The following is a 21,834-nucleotide window of genomic DNA, read 5'->3' as shown; positions in this document are numbered from 1 at the left end:
AGATTCAGTCTACGTACAAATGAATAATCGAAGCGAAGCATCAATAGATTCAGTCTACGTACAAATGAATAATCGAAGCGAAGCATCAAAACGACGAACAGCCTGAAGGATAACTGTAAAAGTAATACAGCAATTTACCTTGAAATTCATTGATATTTAATCTTATTACTAATGCATTACAAGTTTTTGTACTAACCAGGTTTTGGATATCAGGTTTAAACAAACTAATGAAGTGCCTGGCCGATTCAATCTTGAAGCGTCGAGACCGATTCATCACAATTCTAATGACAAAACTGCCCACAGAAGCCATCTCACTCAGCTCGGCTGAGCGTTAAAAGAGGAATACGTACTTTGAGTTGATAACAAGTACAAAGGAATGGAGCATATAAAACGTGACATTGTCAGAAACAAACAAACGATAAATTTTTGTTTCAAATTGCTGACACAAGGTCAGAAATTTCGAATAGTCGATTACATCGACTTCAGTGTTCAAATGATACTTTTTTTTATCGACTCAGAGAGGCCGAGTCCATTTCACTGGAATTTGAACTTAGAACGCAAGGATGGACAAAATGTCGCTGAACATTTTTGCCCGGCGTGTTAACGATTCTGCCAACTCGTCGCCTAAATAAGCGACGAAAATTTTAATAATATATATACAAAATTGGTGTTTATTCCTTACGTCTTGCAAACCGATAAGAAAAGACGGAAATGGATACGAGAGGAATACATATTTATTTTACGACTACCCTAAAATAAATAAATAAATAAAAACAACCAAACTTACGACTATATTTTCGCATAAAATTTACAAAGAAAATAATCTTAATTTAAACTTAATGCTGGATTAGAATAGACTTTCGAACCCAGGGTTCCGAAATGGTGCATCATGACACCCTTATTTACCGCGAGATGTCGCAACATTCACCTAAAAAATGATTAAATTATATTTCTAAAAATATTTTTAATAAGAAATTTCTAAATATAAATTCCTGACAATTTTGTTTAATTTATTAAATAAAGAAATAATTATAATAATTTTTTTGTAATGTTAATTATTTAGCTAAGGCAAATAATTAAAATATATAAAGTATTTCTTTTTAAATCTGCTTTTGACTTCATACGCAAAATACGCCAAACTATCTTACGTGTGCTACAAATAAGATTAATGAACTGCAAATTTTAAAAGCTACAGGCTTATAACCTGCCATCCTGCAGCTTATAAAATCTTGACTGAAATAATATTGCAGAGAATAATAAAAAAAAAACTAGAAAAAAATTACTTAAATCTCGAAAAACAGAAAGGAAACTACAAAACTCATATGGTTTAGATAACAGTTACGGTTCAACAAAGCCATAATTGAAGATTCAAAAAGGATAATGAAAGATTTCAGCATAACATGCATTGACTACCAGAACACTTTTAGCTTCATACACGTGGACCTTTGAAATATTAGCCGTGAGTAAGTGGCAAACAATTCTATAGATACAGACGAAAAAAGAATTATAAAAACTATATCGCATCTCTATTAGAAGAGGAATATTCCAAGGGGATACACACACACACACACACTCTCTCTCTCTCTCTCTTTGTTTCTCCACTCCTTTTGTGCATGGCGCTAAAACCTCCAATCAACATCTTACGCAGGACTAGACTCGAATACAAATGCAATAGAACATTCAACTTTTCTCTGAAAATGACGCCAAGTTTTATTTACGCTGCAGATAATAAGAATAAGACCTCCACTGCAGACACTACATTGATTTACAACAGAATTCTAAGTGATATTTTGGATTAGAAAAAATTAACCAGGGTAGTTTTAAAATGAGGAAAATTTATCTCAAACGATGACATGGTGTTTGATAAAGAAACATGGTTAAAAGGATTACAACACGGACTTATAAATATTTAAGAATCACAGAAGTAGACAGTGAGTGTACAATACATATAACTGAAACGAAATGTTAGAGTGAGGATTATTATATATGAATGCAATAGATTAATATTTAAGCAGAGTTAATTACAAAACAAAGTAATAGCTATCAATAATCTAGATGTTCCCAATGATGTTATAGTTATATACTCAGCTGGGTGCTAAATAAACTATAAAGACAGACAAATGCAAGAAAGATATTGGCTAAATTTAGAATACACATCCCAAATTTTGACGTAGAAAGATTATATGTATCACAAATATGAAACTATATAATTATAAAATTTTTCATGTGGGACTAGAAAATGGAAGACTAGAAATTGTTATGGAAAAATGAACAAAGCAACAAAAAATCATTTGGTTTTCAAAAGAGCCAAGAAATAAAAGACACCTGAAGTGATAGACAATTGTGAAGAGAATGGGGGGAATAAGAAAAATTGTTAGAAGTCTAAAAACATAGCTAATAATGGAAATGAAAAATACCTTGCTATAATGTTGACAAGAAAAGTCCTTCCACGACTTATATCTGAAAAAAACCTGCAAAGAAAAGTGGTGACAGTGGCTAAGAAGCGCAGGACATGAGGCTTTTACGGAAAGATTATCCTTTACGGCATAGGTTCAAAGCGTTCTTATTAAAAACTACCAAAAGTATGAAATGTAACAGAATACATTAAGTAATTGCAAAACAAGTGAAGGATAGGAAGAAAAATCACATTGTCTTAACCAAGACAGAATACATCTGTAAGCTTGATAGAATTGATGCTTTCATTCACTGAAAATTGTGACAGGATTATGAAATACCAACAAAATAGGATTATAGACGTACAATGACACAATGACGTAGAATATTGTCAACACAATAGTAAGAACAAAACTAAAATAACATACTCAAGGCCAACAAACTGCACTCAGTGATGTAATGAATATATACAATAAAAAATATGATTACGGGGAGAAAATGATTTATTTATTGGTCACAAAAGTCCTTACATACAAATAAAATAGTTGTACGAAAACGTCTAGGGATGAACAAGACAAAAGGGAAGTGTAAGAGTGTGGTACAATAAACATATCGAAATAAATAAATAAACAAACATAAGGTTATGTATAAACACAGTTAAAACAAGGTATAATAAAAATATGCAGAGGGCAGTCTGAGTAACCCACTCATACACTGGGGAGAAACCATGTCTGGATCAGTGCATCATTTTCGTCCAGGTCGTCCAACACATCCATCTGCAACTTGGTTATGATCTGAACACTCCTATTTTCTTTGCTGTCTGCAGGATCAATTTTCTTTTCAGTGCTCTTTTTTCTCTTTTTTGCCATCATCCATAGCTTTTCACTCCTCTTTCACCTCCGTTCGCTCATCATCATTATGATCACATGTTGATAGCGAATCTTTACTTGAAGGTGTTCTTTCTGCCTCCTGGTTATCAGCTTCTTAGCCATCAGCTTGCTGGCACCAAAGTCGAGATTTTCGACTTACCTCTGAGCTGGGACCTGTGGTCCCTACCTCCACCTTTCTCTCCCTCTCTCGATTCCTCTCACACACACACTCTCTCTTCCCCTGTCTCTCTCTCTCTATCTAGCTAGCTCTCTCTTCCCCCGCTGGCTTTCTCTCGCTCTCACTCACTCACTCACTCACTCACTCACTCACTCACTCACTCACTCACTCACTCACTCACTCACTCTCTCACTCACTCATTCCCTTACTCTCTTTCTCATCATTACTTTTTCTGTATTTCTTCATGCAGCATGTTTGAAAGCAGGGCTTTCTGCCCGGCATGAAAGTCACAACGCTTTACATTCTGCATCCAACGATACAGTTCCTGGATAGTCCTGTACTCTTCGTCGGCCATCAGAACTTGTACGTCTTTGCAAACCCCTTCACATGTTATTTTGGCCACCTTGGCACTCACTATTTACTTATGCTATACCGTAAAGATAACGACAAGTCTAAGGACAGTAACGCTCCTTATATATCTGACTGTGACCGTTGTGTTCAGCCGCCATTTATATTATGAATCTGTCTTATAGACAGGTGTGTGACGCACCAACTCAGTTATTCCTTCACCTCGTCCACGGCCTTGAAGCTTAAACGTAAATTCCCACATACCCTTCATCGTCCCATGAAAACCGCACTATTCTGTAATATTTCAGTTAGGGCTTCTTTCAATTATTCTCTTGAGAGTCTACTGAAAACCCCTTCTGCTTTTGATAAGCAGTGGTATATTGCATTTTTCTTGCATTTCTTTCTTTTTTTTGACAAAATTGTCAGGCAAGGAGAAGAAACTTCATGACATCTGTTCCACACCCTGTTATTTACTTATTTATTTATTTGTTTGTTTGTTTATTTATTTATTTCGAGACCATGGCCATATTCAGAATTACATTGCATTTCATCCTTGCGGGGGTTCATAAAATAAGTACCAGTTGAACACTGGGTCGATTGTAATCGACTTACCTCCACTCCCAAAATTGCTGGGCTTGTGCCAAAATTTGAAACCATTATCATTACTATTAAGACAGAGGCGGCTAACAGGTAGGGTTGTTAGCACGCCGGGCAAAACGCTTAGCGACATTTCGTCCGTCCTTACATTCTAAGTTCAAATTCCACCGAGGTCGACTTTGCCTTTCATCTTTTTGGGGTCGATATAATAAGTACAAATAATAACAACAAAGAAAGCGAACCATGAAAATCCTCTCTTAGCGGTTTTGCTGACGCAACGCGGCAAATAAATGAAGAAGTTTTTATAAATGAAAATGAAAAATGTATGTTAGAGAAATGTGGGCGAAATGTGATCCTGAATGTTCCTAGATCTGTCCAGCAAGAAACTAATTTGCGGACAGCTCTATACAAAACAACTGGAACAAGAAGCAGAAGAATGGAGCAGGTAACACTCCAGTAGATAGAAAAATGTCTGCGACCAGTTTGGAAGAGCAACACTTATATAGCCAGTGGGGAAATATGGGACTGTCGAAGTGAAGTTCACCTCAGAGCAAGTGGCCAAAAGCACTCAACCGCCACCTAAAGGTGTGAGAATTCATCTTCATCCCCATTTACCTTAACCAAGGGCTGCTTAAAATAAAAATAATAAATATACCACCAGAAATCAACGCCTGCTGGTTGGTGGAAGCGGTCCTCTTCGACATAGAAGGGTAAACCAGTATTCTTCAGATACAGAAGCATAACTGATTAGGACAAGGTATGTAGTTGTTAATACAGACGGATCAACCAAGTGTCAGGTCATCCCGGACTTCATAACCCTACCAAAATAGCACCAAGCTTCATGTGGCTGTTGTGAGCAGAAGGCCGAGGCATCATCTGAGTGGAGACACAAATCACGTCAAAACCTTTTGCCCACAGAAAAAGGAAACAAACACTACTGCAGACACCATCGCCACCAGCACCAGCATCACCACCACCACCACCACAACAACAGCAAAAACAGCAGCAACAACACCAACAGAAGCAGGTGACCACAACATCACTAACAACAGGACTGAAACTGAAACTAACAGCGGCGAAAACAGCAACAACAACAATCTGCAGCAGCAGCAGCAGTACCACCACCGCCACCAACAACAACAACAGCAGCATCAGAAACTCCTAAAACAACAACAGCAACTACTTCAACAAAACACCAAAAACCTCCCCCAATACATACTCCTCCCCTCGTTGAGCCACTCATACATGTCTTGTAATGAAGGGGATGCTGAAGAGCCTAAATGGCAAACGGTCACCAAGGCCAAGCAAAGAAAGCGGAACAAAAACACGCCAACACTGGCAGATACGAACACATGGGGGAGATGCCTTTGAGTAACAATATTCAAACATCCCCACCCCCAAACAAAGCTACACTAACATTGTAAACATCACTACCACAACCACTATCCTCATCATAGACACCACCACTAGGAGCATAACCTAATTCACACACACAACAGTTTGATCATAAATCCCAACACAACAAAATAATTTAAGCATCAACTACACTGCCGTAAACTTGACCAACAAAGCACAACCACACGGTCATCACTTAGGGCAATTTTATCACACCGACAACTAACATTTACATACATAAAAATCATACAAAAACAACAGAACACATATAACACATTAAAAAGCAAATACCTGACGGGGGTATGAAATTTTTCCAAAACTTTAACAAAAGACTTTGCAAAGAATTGCTTGTGGAAACACTCACACCTAACAAGAGGGACGGAACACATATACCCCATCCCTCACAAAACCACGGTAAGTAGCTCTCTCCTATTCTCCGTCTATTTCATCATCCAACATGGCCTTGCTGAGAATAGGCAGTATAAAAGTGCATGGCCTGAGGTTATTTTAGAAATAGGGCGACCAACTAAATGAACTCAGATCATTAAGGTTACATGTCGTGGATGTCAGTGAAACCAGACTCTCTGATCGAGGAGCTTTCATGCCCATTTTCGGTGGTTACGAGATTTACTCATCTCCCTGTCAACCAAGCATGGGGAGCGGAATGGCGGTGTTGTTCCGGAGAGGCACATAGCGCTGTTGAACGCAGATTTCAAAATTTTGGCCATGGTGTTAGCAAAGAGGTTAGCACTTGTTGTCGAAGAACTGATTGGTGATACGCAAGCATGCGTCACCCCAAGCAAATCCATTCACGACAAACTCCACCTCATGCAGTGCATCAGAGGCAGGGTGGGTAAAGAAGCTGGCATGGGCAGGGGCCTGATGAAATGGATCAGTGTAAAGCCTTCGACAGGGTCGACTACCAATACTTGGCGGCCTTTCCCATGGCAGCCGGTTTCAGTCCCGTTTTCTCCGGTTGGTTCGCCACAATGTACAGTGACATCTGCATAATATCGGAATCATTCAGCAACATGCGCTCGGTCCATCAAGGCTGCCCACTCCCGTCTTTTCTCTATGTACTGGCTCTAGAGACACTACTGCAAAAATTGGAGGCGTTGAGAGGCATCCCGCACGGAATAGGAGGTGGGAGAATCATGTAGACATACACGGATTGTGTAGTCCTCATAATCGAACACTAGACCTGGTCGGCACCGCTCTAAAAGAACACGAAGATATGAGAAGAGCAATAATTAATCAAAAAAGGTTAGTGGGCTTGCAACTCGTCATCTGGAGAGGTGGGTCCATGCCCTCCAATAATGTTATGGAATGCTGGACGGAAGGACCGGTTAAATTGCTTGGGGTCTAGTTTGGTCCGGATCTCGAGGTGGAGAAGAACTGGGACGAGGTGACACGCAGGTTGGCCAATATCACCTAAAAATGAGCCGAGAGAAAGCTATCTCTGAAAGGTTGGGTGGATGTTGCAAATACTTATATCACATCCGTCATATACTACCGCCTGACCGTCGAGTCCTGCCCCGGAAGCTAAAACAGACTGTGAGCAAGTGTGGTCACCATTTCTCAGATTCGCTCTTCCACAACTCGTCTCTTTGACTGAGCTGCAGTCCTGCCTTAAGCGTAGATCGAGGCGTCTGGCACCTAGAGTGTTATCAAGTGCTCACTATCCTCTGTCGGTCGGGCAATGCAGTCGATGGAAGCTTCACTTTGGCATTCCATAGAGGGTTAGTGGTGCGAAAGTGAGGGTAGAGAGGGAAGTGCTGCCTCCCAGCAACTTTGTTGAAAGGTGGGTGAATGTTGCAAAAATGGTCCGAGTGAACAGGTCTACTCTAAGCATGCGCCTATAGACGATGAGGAGAGGGCACTTGCACTAGTGATCAGAGCCTCGGTGGTTTTGTGGGGGCTGTATGAGCAGCCCTAGGAAGTCTCCCTCTTTTTTAAAGGGAATTTATTTCGCTCTTAAAATTTATTTTGTTATTGTTCTTCACTATTTACACGCTTCATTTTATGTAACTCCACGTGGTATTGTCAAGTACTGTCCCCAACGGGGTTTTTCTTGTAAACCCTTAGTGGTTGATAAAGTAAACATTATTATTATTATTATTAGAATGTAATGAAAACAGAAAATGGAGAAGTACTGATAAACAACGATTGACTTACATCAATGGCCCAGTGGTTAGGGCAGCGGACTCGCGGTCATAGGATCGCGGTTTCGATTCCCAGACCGGGCGTTGTGAGTGTTTATTGAGCGAAAACACCTAAAGCTCCACGAGGCTCCGGCAGGGATGATGGTGATCCCTGCTGTGCTCTTTCACCACAACTTTCTCTCACTCTTACTTCCTGTTTCTGTTGTACCTGTATTTCAAAGGGCCGGCCTTGTCACTCTCTGTGTTACGCTGAATATCTCCGAGAACTACGTTAAGGGTGCACGTGTCTGTGGAGTGCTCAGCCACTTACACGTTAATTTCACGAGCAGGCTGTTCCGTTGATTCGGATCGACCGGAACCCTCGTCGTCGTAACCGATGGAGTGCTTCCATAATTAATCCAATTGTGAAGAATAAATAAAGAAGAAAAGCATAGGCTCTTTGCTCTTCTTTATTTATTCTTCTGATGAAGCTCCTTGTTTCAGATAAGTTTTTATTACCAAATACGATTAATATTTTTACATATTTTTGCATATCAATGGCAATACCATACAACATTGGAAAAAGAAACAGCTGTTAGATGAGATGCAGTCTATTTGCCGCTGCGTTCTGAGTTCAAATTCCGCCGAGGTCAACTTTGCCTTTCATCCTTTCGGGGTCGATAATTTAAGTACCAGTTGCGTACTGGGATCGATCTAATCGACTGGCCCCCTCCCCCAAAATTTCGGGCCTTGTGCCTAGAGCAGAAAATATTATTATTATTATTATTATTATTATTATTATTATTATTATTATTATTATTATTATTATTATTATTATTATTATTATTATTAATGCGGTGAGCTGAGTGAATCGTTAGCACGTCAGACAAAATGCTTACCGACATTTCGTCCGTCTTTGAATTCTGAATTCTAATTCTTCGAAGGTCGACTTCGCCTTTCATCCTTTCAGGGCTGTTAAAATATATACCAGTTTTGTACTTGCTGGCTTTGTGCCAAAATTTGAAATCATAATTGTTATTATTTCAAATCCAACCGAGATCAACTTAGTTTTTCATCCTTTCGGAAGAACTGGAATCGATGTTGTCGACAAACCCACATCAAGCAAATTATCGGAAAATGGATTAAGAATAATAATAGGTTTCTGAAGAAATTCAATAGCGTCTCATATAGGCTGAGCAAATAAATTATCTGAACATTATTTGTTTCATAGTTGAACAATTCACTTTCTTATCGCTTCAGCTCACTTTGGTTTATAGATTATTTTGCATAATATTTAATGATCTCAGACATGTCGGTATAACAGTTTAACGAGTGTTTTTTTCTCCAATTCAGTTTTGTTCTGATGCTAGAATTGCAAACGTTCGATCAGTAATGCGTCCCAGCTCCAGCATTGGTTCCTTTGAAGAGGAGAGGTTGGCAAAAAAAGCCTAACTCGCTGTCTTCGATTCGGTTTTCTGGCCTATCCTCACCTATGGTCATGAATGTTGGATAATGACCGAAAGAGTTCGATTGCGAACGCAAGTGGCCGAAATGGGATTCCATCAAAGGATGTCCGGAGTAACGTCACTTGACAAAGTGTGTGACTCGAAGATCAAAGAGTCTCTCCAGACCAAGCTCCTAAGTCGCCGCATTGAGAGGTCACGGTTTCGGTACTACGGACATGCGATTAGAATGTCGCAAGAAAGAATCGCATGACGGATTCTTCAAGCTGGACCATCTGGCAAGAAATCTAGGAGTAGACCAAGAACGAGACGGTTGGATGGTATCCATAGTCGCAGTTGGTCCTGCTTGTGAATCCATCCGGAAAATTTAATGACGACTCCTTCTGATAGAACTCTTATTGAGGAGGTATCTGAGGACTTACCCCCACGAGCCTCCCATGAATAGTGGGCGGGGAAGATGGATGAGCAAGTGTACAGAAATATATAACTTATCATTTTACTTTGTAGACAATAAAATGTGACTGCATTCATGTGTATATTTGCTAATTTAGTGACACTAAGCGATGATATACCACATACCACAGCTGCGATAAATTGCAACAGCAACAAACATTCCTCATGTCAATTCAGAAATGTCATCAAATGGTACGATTCCGTTCTTTTCGAGTTAGTATTGAACACTTCAGGTCTTAAACAAGTTTTTTCATTAATTTTCGGGGTTGTCTATCTTGTCTATTATATAACCAAATTAATTATTTTTATCCTCGCTACGGACATTTTTGGCTCCACACTGAGTACATGGCTCAAGGGTTAGGATACTGCTCGCAAGGTCGTGGTTTCGATTCCTTAACCGGGCGGTTTACTGTGTTCTTGTGCAAAAAATACTTCATTTTACGTCGATTCAGTTCACTTACCTGTAAATGAGTAACTCTACGACGGACTGGTGGTGGTGGGGGTGCGTTTCGATGATTTTGGCCAATTCATACGCTGTGCAAACTGGGTAACCGGCTCAACGAATGCTAGGACTCGAAACACTTATATCTGATTACAAGTGCAATACACTACGGTTGAGTGCTTTCGTTTTCTGGATTATTTAAGGAAAATTTTAAACTGTAGCTATGCCTCCCCAAACCAAATGAAACATTCAGTAGTAAAATCGTTGCCTGATGAATTCGAATGCGATTTTAACTGCGATAGAATGGTAGAGTAGATAAGACGGCGAGCTGGCAGAAACGTTAGCAGGCCGGGTGAAATACTTAGCAGTATTTCGTCTGCCTTTACGTTCCAAGTTCAAATTCCGCCGAGGTCGACTTTGCCTTTCATCCTTTCGGGGTCGATTAAATAAGTACCAGTTACGCACTGGGTCGATATAATCGACTTAATCCGTTCGTCTGTCCTTGTTTGTCCCCTCTGTGTTTAGCCCCTTGTGAGTAGTAAAGAAATAAGTATTTCGTCTATCTTTACGTTCCGAGTTCAAATTCCGTCGATGTCGATTTTTGCTTTTCATCCTTTCAGAGTCGATAAATAAAATAGCAGTTGTGTACTGGAGTCGATCTAATCGACTGGACCCCTCCCCCAAAATTTCTGGCCTTGTGCCTAGAGTAGAAAAGGAATTTCAGATCAGATAAAAGTAGTACAGTAAGAGTTTCAAACATGACATGGTCTCGAATTTTGGGGTTAAATATACACAAAGAAGAGCCTATGTGGTAAACGGAACACGATCTGCTGTAGTACTATTTCAGGGGCCTGGGTTACTTAGCTCGACACAAATATTAATGCAGAAATATTACAAAAAATAATACCGCATAGGGTTTTTTAAACTTTTTCTTTTTCCCCTTTAAATCAAAATGAATTTTGCTTCAAACAATGATCTCTTATATTATACAAACTGTAAATTATGCGTGTAGTACAGGCGGACATGATAGTAGTTTTAAAATGTTTTCAGCTTTTGTATAATAATAATATCCCGTTGTTTAGCATATATTACCGTGAACAACAGAATGGGCGTGTATGATTTGAACTTTGCGGCTTTAGCCACAACAAAATGTCGATCAAAGCATTACAACTATGAGAATTAACGGATTGCCATTAAAAGTGTTATCCAGAATTATTTAATTTTGTTTTTATTTTATTTTAACAATTCTGCCTAGCAAATCAGGGTGGATATTAAACGAAACATAATTGGTCGGGTTTCAGCCTGCTAAATAACCTATATAGGAAAACAAGTGTTAGAACCTACTGCATACTCACAAACCGAGGAATAATATTAAATACTGGCACCATAGTCAAATAGAGTTCTGGTTTCTGAATTTATGGAAACAATTTCGCGTGTGTGTGCGCGCGTAGGAGTATGTATGTTAAAAGGGAGAGAGGAAAATATCCAGAATTATACTCTGTATGAAAAGCAAATAAGTTTTAATTAATGAAAGCAAGAAGTTTTAATTTATGAAAATTAATTAAAATCAATTAAAAGTAGGATGTAAGCATTACATTGGAGAGAGGACCTGAGTTTGACGTATGCTGACAATACCAAACATGCTTTGTTATTATTTTAGAATTCCCCAGCTAAACATAGTCTTACCACTACTGCCAGATAAAGATGCTTATTTTTACAGAAATGTTAAATTAAAGTTATTTTAAAACTAGTTTAAGAATAACAACGGCATTTTATGTTCTTGAGTTCAAATTGTCCTGTGGTCAACTTTGCTTTACTGATGCAGTAACACAATATAGAAAGTATCGCCTGATAGCTTATTGAACAAACTGTTTAGGCAAAACTTGATGTCCCCATCAACACGAATTTAACAATAAGTTTCACTAGTGTATATATATATATATATATATATATATATATATATATATATATATATATATATATATATATATATATATATATATATATATTAATAAATGAAATAAAACATGTGCATATATATATAAACATATATGTACGTACCTACCTCTACATGTACATATACACGCATATATGAGTACAGGACACCAAAGGGACGTCGAACACAAAGAGAAACGAAAACATAGACACAAACCAAAGGAACTGGACATTTTTTTAAAAACAACAAAAAAATGGAGTACAGGACAATTAACACAAAGAAAAAACCCCTTCTTCAGTCGCTATGGTTTCATCCACTCTACGTTATATATATATATACGACGCGCTTTCACACATTTTACATCTACCAAATTTATTCACAAGGCATTGGCCGACTCGGAGTAGTAGAAGACATTTGGCCAATGTGCCGGGTAGTGGGACTGAACCTGAAACAACGTGGTTGTAAAGTGAGCTACTTAACCACACGTCCATGTCTGCGTCTATATGTGTGTATGTATGTATGTATGTATGTATCAGTTGAATAAAGTTAAAACATGGTCTGGTTTTCACGTTTATATCGGTCGCCTGGCAAACCGTGCTGTTTATGATGCATGCGGATTGGTCTAAAACTTCAGCTTGTTGGAGCGTTCTAAGCGGTACTGTAGTTGTCAAGAACTCAACTGTCAGTTAACGATATTTGAAATTTGATGATTACACTATGCATGAAAACGCTAATTTAACTTTATGAGCATTACAAAATATTTTTTTAATGTTGAACTACCATAACAAAAAACATTGAAACCAGACTAGGTTTTAACTTTATTCAACTGATTTATTATTCTATACACATTCACACAAATTCGAGACAATATATATATATATATATATATATATATATATATATATATATATGTGTGTGTGTGTGTGTGTGTGTGTGTGTGTGTGTGTGTGTGTGTGTGTATGTGTGTGTGTGTGTGTGTGTATGTATGTGTGTGTGGTGTGTGTGTGTGTGTATGTATGTGTGTGTGTGTGTGTGTGTGTGTGTGTACACATACACAGGTGAACACATATGTGCAAAACAAGGTGAAAAAAATAGTACTCGAATCTTTATTACCGTATTTGTCTTTTCTTTTCTGTCCCAGCTATACCAGGCCTCATATACCATATACTTGTATTTTCTAGAATATTAAGTATGTATTCTATAGCAGAGGTGATATTTGTATTTATTTCGGGGGAGCCTTTTCTGCAGATGGCATTGTATATTGCTTAAGCAACAATATCATATCGCAGTATGAGGTGGTACATCAATGACATTTTGGGGCAGCTGCTGATTACATCTATTATGTCCTCCACAAATCCACAGAAGAGTAGCGTAATCGACATTTGCCGTTGCATCTTGCGAGTGTAAAGTCTTTACTGATCGGCTCATTGGATATTTCGCAGCTGTCTCCTGCTCTTAGATTGCAAAAGCGTAGGTCCAAGATATTACGTGATATAACGGTCACAAGTTTATGAGAAACAGATGCATCGCCTTTTTGTAGTATATAGACCGTTGCTCTTCTTGGTCTTTTACTGAGATATGCAAACCCTGCACTACTTGGTTTGTATAGGAGGTAATCAAGAAGCGCGTGTTTCTTGAGAAGTTCATTACCAGCCTGCAGAATGTAATTCACTTCATTTTTTAGCACCTGCTTCATTTTTGCTGCTATTCTTTAGCGGGTGCTGTCTTGAATCACTTCGTACAGCACTCAAAGACTGTCTACACCGACCTTAGGCTTTTCACTGCCTCTTTTCTTCTGAGACTATCAATACTGCTGTCTCTGTGTAAATCTGCTGTTGATGTCAGGATCCTGTAGGTCTTAAAATTTGTGGAGTGGATTTCTCCTATAAATCAGTCGAGTATCCACTGTTGGCTAACAGTATGGGTATTGCAAATGCATTGTAGGATATTGTCTTGTTTTAAGACTAAAGCTGTGAGTGTTATATCTATTATATCATTATATTATATTTTTTTGTTTACTCTAGCTTTATTCGCAGTACTTTTGAGCGCTATATTTACATCAATACCTAGGCATCAGTAGCGCTCGTTTTGTGGAACATGGTAGATAGATTATGGATGCAAAGATTTTTGGTTTGGGGAACAGTTTTTCTATGCTCAGTTGTTAAATATGAGCATTTCTTTCAGCCAAATTCCATTCTAATATCAGAGGAAAAGGTGAATAAATCCAGCTGTTTGCCAGCATAGTAAATATTTGGGGCATATTTTTTGAGATTGTTCACAAAGAAATTATGGGTAGTATTAGCATCTCTCTTGTTACTCTTGTCGATAAAATAAGTACCAGTTGAACATTGAGGTCGATGCAATCGACTTATCCCTCCCCCAAAATTAGTGGCGTTGTGCCAAAATTTGAAACTAATATTAGTGTTTCTTGCTGCTGTAAACATTTGGACATAGCCAGTAGATTTTCATACAAGACATGACCATGAATTTAGAGTCAAAAATAAATAGAAGCAGAGACTATTGCCTTGGAATGTTCCTGTGAAATATTTATAACATCAGAGACAATCAATTCACTTTCAGTTATGTAATAAGTGTGAAGAGTGTTGACCATGCCTTCGATGAACCGTTCGATGGCAGCAACTAAGACAGCAGCAGATACTTTTGTCAGTTAACTTCAGTAGCCATGAGTGGAGAATGGAGTCAAACGCTTTTCTGAAATGAAGCTTTAATGTAACAAGGTTTCCGTTGCATGGTTTCAGCTTTATTTACCAAACGTTGTTCGGCGCACCCTCACACTCCTTTCCATCTAATACCAGCTCTCTCTCTCTCTCTCTCTCTCTCACACACACACACACACACACACACACACACATGAAGAAGGAAGTGAGGAAGAAAGTAGGATTATACATAAAGGTTCTCAGTCGTTTGGTTCCCGGATGCAGTTAATAGTCCAAAAATTAAAACCGTATTATAGTTTAGATTTTAATTTTTTAAAGTTATTCAGAGGAAGAGGTGCAGGGCCATTGACCTTTGTCGGTCACAGTCCCACTTTAGAGAGAGACAAAGGCCGATCCCTTGACCTTTGTAGATCATAGTCCTAGGTTTGTGAATTTGATAGCAGTTCTTTGACTTTTGTAAGTCATAGTTCCAGGTTGGTTAGGATGACATTTATAACTTGATCTTTGCTGGTCACAAATCAAGACCGGAGAGATAGATACTGATTTTGATGTTCAATTCGTAAGAAAACGTGACTGGGGAGAGAAGTGCAGAGAAAAAGTAGTTGGTGCAGGGTCTGAGAAGCGAGTTGTCATCAGTGTATTGAGAACAAGGAAAACATGTGAGACAAGTTGGTCGGGATGTATTTATGGATGAATGAATGGATTGATGTATAGGAACACCATCTGCATAAAACGATAGTAAAGTGAGTGCTAAGATGCTTAATGAAGAAACCAAAAAAACTTTCAATTATAAAATTACTGTTGTAATAAGGTGAGGAAAATATAAGCCCTAAGACTTATGTTAACTGAATCTGTTTTTGACAAGTACGAGCATGTTTTGGTCCATTTCAGGGAACTCGTGTGCATTTCTTGTACGTATATTTAATGCTAAAACACACCCGGAGCTTGTCACAGGTGGGATTAAATTAAAATTTAGATTTTTTGAAGTAATGCTTGTCGCCCCTTCAACATGGCTGTTCTGTACGAACCGACGTGACTACCATTTTTAACCTCAAGAGGAAGCTTCCTCAAGCTGGTTATCGATGCAATCTGCACTCGACATATATTTCAAGCAGAGAAGCGAACCTATACCATCTTCTAACGATTTAACAGGACCAACTTCTGAATGTTATAGAAGTAAAAATAGTTGATTGTTTTTATTTTGAATTATCTATGGATATATGAGTGTCTCCCGCACATTCGATTCTAAAGAAATTGACTCCTGGAACACGAGAACCAAGAACTGAACCAGCAATTTTGAGGTTATTGACTTGGCGCTTTACCGCTGACATTCAAGAATATTGTAATTAAATGAAAAAGGAACTTACCAAATTAAATAAACAAATGTTAAATATTAATAGCCTGGAAAAGTTTTCAGAAGGCTAACATGTGATTTAGAAGCAATATGCTGAGGCAATAGAAGTTCATTTATGTCAATATAAGAAAATGAAGGAGGTGGAATTAGTTTAACTTAAACCGTCTGTTTCTAACAGGACAGAGTTCTGTCAAATATCCTTCAAAACAAACAGAAAGTGAAATATAGAGCAAATAAACTAAAAGCGTCTTATTTTTACATTTTGAAAATGGATCTCATTTTACTTCAAACTTATACTGTAGATCCTGTAGATTTTCGGAGGGAGGGAATCCTATTAAACACAAGTATGTTGCGTTTCTTGTTTTTGCCATTGAATAAGGACTAATTTGTTTTTATTTAAAATGTGTGAAGCTATATCTTATGAAAATCATCGCCGCTTTCAGTTTTCATGTTTCGGTATCATATTTGCAGAACTAGTATTCGTGTTTGTTTTTAAAATATTTTCAGGTTGTTTGTTTTTCTGCTTCAAAATAAATTGGGAAGTGTCTTCAGCTCAGATATGATTAAGAATTAACCTAGTTTTGTTGTGAGTGTTTGGGAACAAAATTCTATAAGATACTTCAAAACCAGGTCTCAGATTTCTCAGAATGTATCAGAAAGAAGACACAGTTTGGCAGTCGACCTGTTGTTATAGAAGTGTATTCGCTGTCTTTATCAGAATCAGTCATTTACATATCATGTTACTGATGTTATATAACAATAATATTATAATGATTATAATAATATTTGTAACAGGTCTCTGCTCAGTTTAAGCCCAAACTGTTTTTCTTTCAGTTGGATTTTCGTAATCAAAAAGCTGATCTTTCAAATTGAGTGGGTACGTTATAAAAGAAAAAAAAAAGGACGTCTAACTACGCATCAATTTCATTAACTGACGTTAGCAAAGACACTGACGAAACAAATATTACAGCTCTGTCAAGTTTTGATTTAGCTAAATGAATTCATATAAATAGGAGCAAACAACTGATCAGTCACTCAACCACAGAGAAGTAGAGGTTTGCTAACTGACAAAAGAGAACCAAACACATAAAGCGCTAACCACGATCGGCTGGACATGATAAATATGAAGAGTCAGTAACATGAAATGACCTAACCTCGACTAGCATAGGATAACGCTATGGCCGTCGGCATTCGTATTCATTCACTTACTCTCCCCCCTCTCTCTCTCCATCCCCCTCGCTCTATTTATCTGTCTATCTTCACTTAACCACACAAGATGTCCGACTAAATCGCTGATAAGAGCAGAACTTTTCGGCGTTATTCTGTTGGTTCCTTTACTTGGAATCGTCGCGTTCCACTCGTAACAATAAAACAGATGAGGAAAACAGACGATCGTTCATCTCATTGATAATGTGGCAACATTCCATATTCTTTATTGTACTAAAAAAAAAATGTGAGTACAACATTCTCCTTGTTGTTAAACACAAGCATTGCAATGAGATTCACAACACAATAACAAATGCAGAAGAACAAGTGCTTCGCAATGACCGAGTCTATCTTACCTGTCTTCTGTATAGCCACAACCAGTATCTACGGACATACAGAAATAGATTGAGCTGAGAAGAGCGCGCAACATATTCAGACTAACACAATGTACTTCATACGATTCAATACTATATACCGGGTCATGAACTGTGGCCCTCAGCTGGGTGGAGACATGATATAACTGAGAAAATAAATTTGTAGGTTACGGCTAATCGTTTCGGCCGACTATGCATCGTATAGGTCTGCTGAATCTGGAGTGAAGGGGGCCCACACAATTTCAGCGAGCCATCTCTCATCTTTTGAATTGGGAGTTTCCTATCCAACTATTCCATTCCAGCGCATGTCAACGGCTCTCTCAACTTACCACATTTCTCTACCAAACTCAGGGGAGCTTCAGGGTTTTGTTATCTCCCCGTACTCTTCGGTCTGTATATTAACCACTGTCTCTGAGTACTTTACGTACAGATACTTTGGAGACATTCTCCAATGGAAATATAGCTACCTGTCTTCTTTGCAGCTCTAAATATCGTTACATACATATCAAGAAAATGTGCTTACAGTGCAATTCACAGTTACATTAGAGACGTTTGTAATCTATAGCTTATCCATTTAAGAATCTCAGAGAATATACTTCTTCAAATTAAAAAAAAAATGTTCACTTTCCATCAGTTACTGCCCTTGTACAAATTACATGTGTAACACACACTGACATAATTCTCGTACTTTTCATGAAGCTGCAGCTACTCACTATATCCAAAGAGAAATAATCCAAATGGGTGTCAAAACACCAATCAAGAATTCACTAACACCACTTGTCGTTGTGAATTCTTGAGTAGCACGTCTCTTCAACTATTACTGTATCAGCCCCTATTCTTCCGAACTTATAGACTGTCTGCTTCTATCCTTTCGTCTCTTCTCGATATATCGAATGGCGTGAGGGGAGAGGAAAAGGAACCATTTGCATTTCGCCTTCAAAATTCGTATATGGAGCAAATTTCTTTCCATCCAGAATTGTAATTCCTTGGAATTCCCCCTTTGTTCATTTTTTCTAACAGGGATCACGCATAAGTTTAAGTTGAATATCGATCGAATTGATCTATAACCAATCTGGGAGAAAGTGTACAAAGTCTATGAACAATACTCTTTTCACTTTAAACCAGCGCTTCTCAAAGTGTACGATATTGCCCCCTGGGTGAGGGCGGGGACGATGATGGAAAATTTCATATGGGCACTGGGAACAACGGGCAACAGAAAACAATAAATGGATCTGTACAATTTATTTTTAGTTTTACCTCCTATTTAAATATAAATTTGCAAATTTTAAATGCAATATTATTGTAGGAGCATTACCTCCCTTGGCAACGGGTAAACAAGCTGGCTATACAGCGGTAGAGAGCGTTACACAACATTAAGGTTCAGGCACGTGACCCCATCTGTTCCTCTTTCTGCACTGGGACCTCGAACTGCGAAGATGTGATCTAGCTTCTCTCAACACCCAACAGATAGGAGCATATCACAGAAGACACGGCCTTTACACACCAACCATTCTATTTATCATTCCATTATGTATATACGTGTGGCCATAATAAACGTGTTTAAGTTGCAACCTCGCGTGTATATGTTTTTCATCCGGGTTTACTACCAGCGAAATGACAACCTTCTGTGAGCCATATTAGGTGGCTCATAACGACCTGCATCACCTAAATTATGATGATAAACTGCTTGTTAGCCACAATCATAACTGCAATGAGAATAACAATAATAACAGCAGCAACATATTGTAGACTTTGAAATGTGTGAATAAGTAAATAAACAAAATTGAATATTTACTATTTATGCATATAAATTATAATCAATAAACTAAGCTGTAATTTAAAAGACATTCTCAAAACTTTGGAGGTATTTCCATACATGCAATACAGTTGGCCGCTGCACCTGTAACGTTAAGTAACATCCTGACATATGTATGCGTATATATCCAAACATACATTCTTGAACATTATTGGTTCTAGCTGTGAGTGTCACCTGTTAATCTCATAATCTACCCATGTGTATAAACTCACACTTGAGCAGATAAAATTAGTATGTGTATGTGCGCGCGCGCGTGTATGTGTGTGTGTCTATGTGTGTGTATATATAAAAAATGCAACTATAAATCAGAACATAAAGATAAGTTTTCAGAGGTATCTGCGGGGCATATATGAATCTCAATGAATACATACATGAGTTTGTCCGAAACCACGTACTAGAGTTTGGATCAGTAAGTAAGGTCAAGCGGTGATGCGTCAAATATTGGCCATTAGAAGGGTGGTGCTATTATAAGTAGTTAGCTGTGTCAAACTAATGTCTGGAATTACTCTGACCTGAAGTTATGTGTATGTATGTTAAAAATAGAGAACGTTCAATTATTGCATGAGGGACGTTAAAAAGTGTTAGTAAAAAAAAAAAAAGTGAGAGTTTAAAATGTTTGAAAAGCACTACTTAAATAATGCGGTGCCAACTAAGAAAATAATTAATAAATGATTTTAAATAATGAACATCTTATTATGCTCATTGCTTTTATTGCATTCTAGTAAATTTTATTACATTTTTCAAATTATGTGGATTAATTCAATTCATTTAACTATTTTCTACTTCTTTATATATTCTTATTTCGTTTTTGGATTTGGTTTGCAAGATTCTTTATATGAGTTCGTGTGTTGAAGCATATTCTGTTGTGTCTGGAGAGAGTCATTTTCTTTTTGTGCCTTATAATTTAACACACTCACCGGTAAAATTTTCGTTGAGTCTTGCAACCTTTTCATAGTCTTTTCAATAGACTATTGAAAAGGTTGCAAGACGCAACGAACATTTTAGGAAAATAGAAATAAGAAATAAGTGGAAATTTTACCGGTGAGTGTGTTAAATTATAAGGCAAAAAAAGAAAATTATTCTCCCCAGGCACAACAGAATATGTATTCTTACTTCTCTACCAATTTTGTGTCTTTTTAAATGACAATGATCATTTCTTTACTGAAAGTTAATTCTTTATCTCAATCATTCTTTTAAAATTTTTTTTTCTCCATCTTGTCGTTACCTCTAGTTTCCCAAAACGTATCGAATTATTGTGATAAATATATCAAATACTCTCTTTTATAATTCATTTAAATTCTAATGCTCTTGTTGCGAGTGGATGATTTGTTACCATTGTTGTGGGATTGCGAAGTTGGATGTGCAATGTTGACGACGATCGTCGTGTGGTTTAACTGGCTGCGTTCATAATAAATGAAGCAATCTCACGAACTTTTAACTTTTAACATATTTAATAATGGACATTATTTACCGTACTGGCTGTCTACAAATGAAAGATGTAGACATAATATAACCGCCGACTGGGAAGAGAGAACTCCTCTATGTCTTGAAGAAGGCTAGCTGTGGAACATCGTGTATGAGTGTCCGAAAACGTCTCTTGCTCGAGTGGTCTTAGCGGTCTGCATTCTGTGAGTGCCCAAGGTGGTCCGCCTGAATTCCCACGGTCGTCTGGCTGAGCTAGGCGCCAAACAGTTTTTATAGGGTGAAAAGTGGGTGAATTGTATATCATTCGAAGAGCCATATCACGCCACAGCTTCACGCTGTGAAACTGTGGTGACTCGGGGTTTGAATCCCTTCACTATCAATAAAACTTAGAGCAAAATCGATTTCATTAAGTTTAATATAAACGATATTAGACATTATAAGCACTTATTTGAAACAAAAAATAGCAACTGGACCAAAGAAGAAACTAATATGACTATTCAATTGCTTATCGGCTGACTGCAGTACCGATTACACTACAGCGCGACTGTCATTCCTCCTCGGTGGAGATACTATAAATAGTTTCAGCTATTTTATTTTCACAATCTAGACGATTCGTGGGCAATCTGTGGCCCGCAGAACTTCATGAATGATAAATAGATGGATGTATACTGCCATTAAAACTCAAGGATAGATGAACCTTTGTCAAACATGTATTCTTAGACAAGTAGAAAGAAACGAGAGCACATCTCGAGAAATAAAGTGACA

At 37.8% G+C, this 21,834-nt stretch overlaps 2 protein-coding genes across 2 annotated transcripts in view; one reads left to right on the top strand and one right to left on the bottom strand.

Annotated features, from left to right (window-relative positions):
* Positions 1-2,435, bottom strand: part of LOC118765167 — a 68,605-nt gene extending 66,170 nt beyond the window's left edge. The window contains exon 1 of the mRNA XM_036506800.1: positions 2,418-2,435. The gene's annotated coding sequence lies outside the window, so the exon portion shown is untranslated. The remainder of the gene's footprint in view (positions 1-2,417) is intronic.
* LOC115216566 overlaps positions 1-21,834 on the top strand; it is a 78,896-nt gene that overhangs the window by 13,738 nt on the left and 43,324 nt on the right. The window lies entirely within an intron of this gene.

Source organism: Octopus sinensis, linkage group LG10 (genome assembly GCF_006345805.1).
Source record: "Octopus sinensis linkage group LG10, ASM634580v1, whole genome shotgun sequence".
In the NCBI taxonomy this organism is placed as follows: Eukaryota; Metazoa; Mollusca; class Cephalopoda; order Octopoda; family Octopodidae; genus Octopus; species Octopus sinensis.
Note: the sequence above shows the minus strand (reverse complement) of the source record. Positions and strands in the feature narration are given on the sequence as shown.